The sequence below is a fragment of the Magnolia sinica genome, chromosome 4, assembly GCF_029962835.1.
Source record: "Magnolia sinica isolate HGM2019 chromosome 4, MsV1, whole genome shotgun sequence".
In the NCBI taxonomy this organism is placed as follows: domain Eukaryota; kingdom Viridiplantae; phylum Streptophyta; class Magnoliopsida; order Magnoliales; family Magnoliaceae; genus Magnolia; species Magnolia sinica.
In genome coordinates this window covers 9,968,363-9,974,371 of record NC_080576.1, presented here as the reverse complement: position 1 = coordinate 9,974,371, position 6,009 = coordinate 9,968,363, and positions in this window count along the sequence as shown.

Here is a 6,009-nt window from a genome sequence, read left to right as displayed (position 1 = left end):
TTCGATTAAAGTGGTCAGTTGCTGAAACACCCAACTTCTTGGTGATCCTTGTCTTTCGATTTCAAATGTTACACATGGCATATAACACCAGTGTTTTTTTTTTTCCTTTCAAATTATGACAGCTTTCCCCCGTTTGAATATATGACACCATTGAGTTGATTTCCCCGGCTTCCAATCCTTTAAATTTCATTAATTCTCATGTTAACATGTGATATGATTGAGTTATGGGTGAAAGATTTGCGGTGAGGTTGGTTAGAAAGGAAAAGCATAAAGAGAAAAATTTGTATTCAATCTATTGTTTCTTTATCGAGTTCCATCATATCAACAATGATATTTTTATCACTTATACAACAAAAACCCTAAATCACATGCCAGGCTGGCACATGGGCCATGGGCGTAAGTGGCTCAATCTGAAGATGCAATGACATGGAATCATAGTCAGCTTGTTTGATAGAAACCAATTTCGGTCTATTGAATAACCCTTTGGTGAAGATATCCACAACTGGATCCGAAGATTGTACATGCTTAGGTAAAAGCGATTGATTGCGTCCTGCCCTAGTAGTTAGGACTTAGTCCTTAAAGGGGCTCTATGGGCCCACTGTGATGTATGTATTTTATCCATGCCGTCCATCCATTTTGTTAGATTATTTTAGGGTATGCGCCAAAAAATGAGGCAGATCCAAGGCTCAAGTGGATCACACGGTGGGAATCAAACAGTTAAACTTCTTCGGGGCCACAGAAGTGTCTGTTATTTGTGCTTTCCTTTCATCTAGGTCTGTGCGACTTTACAAACAGGTTGGATAACAAATAAACATCACTGTGGGACCTAGGAAGATTTCAATGGTGGAAGTCATTATCCCCACTCTTTTCTGTGGTGTGGTCCACTTGAGCTTTAGATATGCTTCAATTTTGGGCTCATGCCCTCAAATGAGCTGGAAAAATGGATAAATGGTGTGGATAAAACACATACATCATGGTGGGCCCCAGTCTTCACACCACGGTAAAGGGTGATGTGCGCCGCGCTGCGCAATCCTTTGGATCTCAAGTCATTAATGACCTATTGCAACGGGGATGTGTCGGATTTCATACTTTGGGCCTTGGGTCATCTTTCAATAATCAAACCGTTTATATGATAGGCCTCAACTTGGACGGTGGATATAAAAAAACAATAATTCTTAGGCTGGGACATTCAACCGTTTGTCATTTCGCTCCGTTCTTTTGCACATGGACGGTCTCCTCAACTAAGCCTATAGCAATGGGGAGGCCTTGGTCGATTCACGCCCGGATTTTGAACTACTTGGGCCTGGTCTATTGGATCACGCTTCAAAAAATGGATTTTTTCTGGCCCAGCTCCGGCCCAATATTCACATTTGAAAAAAGATCTAAGGTATGAGGATTTTAAACGCCAGTGATTTTGGGCATTCCCCAGTAGTTTGTGAGGCCCATCATATAAACGGCTCGTCTTGTTGAGGACCTCGATCTAACAGCAAGTCCCGACGCATATAATTGCATTAAGATTAGGATGCATTCTAGCAAGGGAAAGTATTCTCTATATGAATAGAGGGTTAGGATTGCCCAAACAGTGATTATGGAATCTGATCTATGAGATTATGGACCACTCGTTATTTGTTCTATGAGATTAACGGTTTGGATCTAGTAAATGTATGCGGCCATGACATGCTACCTACTATTCCTCACAAGCACCGGACATCACTATCCCCTGACATTGAATCTGCGTGCGAATTCACGTTCTAATTTAGGAAATTGGAGAATGCTGGGGGACACCAAGCGATTGGATAGATTGGAGAGGCATTTGACAGTGCCTGTGCCAAAATGACAAATATGCAGGGATCTAGACCATTAGGCAGGTGGGGTCCACAATTAAAATACCCTCGCCAAAAAATCAGGCTGGTCTATTCATTATGACTACCACAGGTGCATAATGAACAGATCCGTTGGTCATATTGTCACAACCCTTCAATTTTCTCCAACACTTGTAGCCCACTTGATTAGAGTACTGCTTTACTTAGGCATTGCATGTTCATAGACGGACCCACCAGATGAATTTCCTTGAGAGTTCACACACGCTTTCAAGCCTCAAATCCCCCTTCAAAGTTCAATATATAGTCAACGCAGGCCAGCTGAAAAGTTGGGCCACTCTGTGAAGAATACAAATTCAATCAATGTACACGTGGCCCACCCAATGAACGGATCAGCTTGATTTTTGCTCTCAATAATCTCCAGGTAATGTACGTTATATACACATAACCCATTGTATTTATACTGATGGTAAGGTTGTATACATTAAGATTGAGATGGATATGAAATATTCCATTTACTTGTTGAATAAATAGGAATCAGTACACAACCGAAGAAGAAATTGAAGACAACGATATCTAATTTTGACTGTTGAAGTCTTGATTTGAATAATCAGTACGTTAAAACATATGCATTGAAGTGCAAAAATCCCTCTTTTTATCACTAATCTAACTAATACATTTAAAAAAGTTTTATACATAATTTTTATTTATTTAAAAACACAATATTTACTTCTCTTCTTAGCCTTCTGCATTTTCAGGTCACACTGAGAATTTGGGATTGTCCAATAATGTGATTTTCAGGGTGTGGTCCGTCAGCCATAGGACACAGCATGGCTGCATTTTAGATCACTAAACAATGGTCCCACTAAAATAAAGGGAGAGAGGCGTACTCTAGTCTTGCGCATACGCACGTGCAACAGCCCCGAGCTTTGCTTAACCTCGTCCATGTGCATGGCATACATGTGGCAACATGGGATGTTGGCCCTTGTGACAGGAACCTAAAATTGTGAATTTTTATTCATGCTAGTATTAAAATAAAATGATCGAGACATCTCATAGTATTGTGACAGAGCCCCCTTCTACTGTATACTTGGAAGGACAGACGGTGATTCAAGACCATCCAACCAGTAAACCCCACCGTGGAGGGTACACGAAGATCGTGTTAATAGGATAATCCTACCCATCAATTTCCTGCACTTCTTCCCGCTGAATGTCAACCATTAGCTATTTTTTCTTTTCATCATCTATTTGGAGGCTGCCAATTGGATGAATAGAAATATCCAAGTGTAGTTTTTCAGCATGATAATCAGTTTCTTTCTTACATTCAATATTGTAGGCGGTCATGACTTGGGATTCCACCAAAGTTTCAATGCAAATAAGTTTTCAGCAAGATAATATGGCTTTCTTTCTTACATTCAATATCGTCTGCAGTCATGATTCAATGCAAATAAAGTTGACAAGAAGAACTCAATTAGAGGATAGAACTCTCACCATCAACAAATCTAAACCATTGAACTTCTTCACCCTGATAGTTTTCTTCTTCATCTTCTTCTTCTTCTTCTTCTTTTTCTTCTTCTTCTTTTTTTTTTTTTGAATTATTATTTTTTTAATTTTTTTAAAAAAGGGGGCATATATAAATGGTAAAGCAGTTTATACTACCAGATGCATACTTTTTGTAGAGAAGAGAGGAATGGCTGACAAAGGAGTGAAGCTGTTGGGGATGTGGGCAAGCCCTTTTGCTCTTTTGAGTAAAATGGGTCCTGAAACTAAAGGGAATTGATTACGAGTACATAGAGGAAGACCTCTAAAACAAGAGTCCCTTGCTCTTGCAATACAATCCTGTTTATAAGAAGATTCCAGTGCTCGTCCATGATCACAAACCGATAGCTGACTCGCTTGTGATCATTGAATACATCGATGAAATGTGGAAATATAACCCAATCTTTCCACAAGATCCTTAGGAGAGGGCCATGGCACATTTTTGGGCGAAATTCGTAGAAGATAAGGTATGAATTTCTTCAACACATCTTAAAATGAACAATTGGTGGGCCATTTGGTATAAGACTCACTTCAAGAAGTAGGCCAAGCACTGGGTAGGCCATGGATGGTCATCTTTTTTCTGTAAAAAACAATCCCAACCCTTCAAAAACATAATCGGTTTAGCATTCTATGATGTTAGCTGTCCTTGAGTCGAATGGCTAGACTGTAGCAATCCATAGTTTGGACCATCCTCTTGAAGGGTTTTGATCACACACATGACCTACATAAACCAACATCCCACTGCGACTTACGGTAGGATCCTCTTTTCCTTTCTTCTTCTTCTTCTTCTTCTTTTTCTTCTTCAAGTACATCAGATTCATTATAGAAGTGCAAGAACTAACTAACCTCTTCCTTTCTTCCTCTTCTTCCTTTTCTTCTTCAAGTACATCAGATTCATTATAGAAGTCCAAGAATTAACTAACCTCTTATGAAAAGGTTCCCCATAAGAGAAAAAGAGTGCCGCCTCTTTTCTTCTTTCTTTTTTCTTTTCTTTTCTTTATTTTATTTTATTTTATTTTAATTTATTTAAATTTTTTGGAAATTCCAAAACCATAAGTTAATTTTCTCCATTCCAGAAATGGCCATGAGCCAAACACAGCCCTAACCAACATGCTTTCTTAGTTTCTTCCTCTGGTCCTAATCTATGTGACAGCACTAGTTACCATTTTCATTTTTTCAGTGTTTGCCAGCGATGTTTGGTGTTTTCTCCAAGCAAGGGGAGCAGCAGGAGGTAGTACTGAAAGAAGCTCGCGAGAACTTCAAGATTCTGGAAGAAGGTCTCAAGGGAAAGAAGTTCTTCGGTGGGGAAACAATTGGTTCCGTGGATATTGTTGCTGGTTGGTTACCTTATTGGGTTCGCATCCAAGAAGAAGTCATTAGCTTGACCATGGAAGATGAAAAGACCATGCCGTTGCTCTGTGCATGGTTCAAAGATTTCCTTGATCTTGACATTGTGAAAGAGCTCTTGCCCCCTAGAGACAAAGTGCTTGATCATAACAGAGAGATCCGCCAAGAGGTTACTCTCCTCGTCAACTTGACTCTTAGAATCAGTAATGAGTTAAGAGTTAGTTGGATCCTTACTCTTGCTCGGGTGGTAGACTCTCAGGAGTTTCAACACCTGGTCAAGGGTTCGAGTATCCACAGGTGGTGAAATCCCACTATGGCGTGAGTGTGTGGGGGTGTGTGTGCGTGTGTGAAAAAAAAAAAGAAAAAAAAGTTAGGAGTTAGTTTTCCCTGTAAGAAAATAAGATTTTGGCTCCTCAAAGCCAAAACTATCTAATGATTTATGATTGTTGACTAGAAATTTCATTGGGTTTAGCAGTTACTGAGAATCACAACTTAAGAGGAAGCTCCCAGGCTATGTTTGGATGCACAAGTGAAATGAATTGAGAACATTCAATTTAATAATCCAGAAATAATGAAAAAAAATATTTCTCCTTTCAGATCCTCACGATGAAAGCTCAAGAGAAGTACAATAACTTATTTCCTCACTATTAGACTAGTAATTGCAATTCAATTTGCATCCTAATGCACCACAAGCCTGTCTTAAATTCAGTGTTATTGATCTTGTGTGTACATTGATGAAAGTAGAAGCCTCCTTATCCATATCCATATCATCCCTTTCCATCATCTTAAGGACATCTGGATGTGGTCCTTGATCACAAGTGCATGCTCTAAGAAACAGGTTACACACCAGCAAGCTCATTGTAAGTGATCACATGGTGGATGCCATCCATAAAGTGGCCTATCAAATGGTCTGTCAGAATTGAATAGACACTTTGCCAATCTTATGAGTCATAGGGTTTCATCACATACTTATTCAGTTATCAACGTGCACTAGATCCTGCTAATCTTGAACTCAATTTGTTAAAATAACTGTTGGTCTAGAATTCGGCCATGTGGTGAATGTGTGTAATTTGTGGGCATGCCAGGATCGATTGTGCTCCAATTCAAACCGAATGCCATTGACCCCTGGCATCGAGATAGAGCAATGCGTATCAAATGGTGGTATACTGACCATCTATTCTACCAACTGTCAACTGCGTTATCAGGCAATTTGTGGTGGATGGGGTTGTTCCTCCTACAGGTTTGTTTTTGCCTTGAGAATCAATGACTTTTGAAGGTGCAAAAATATTATCTCGAATTAAAA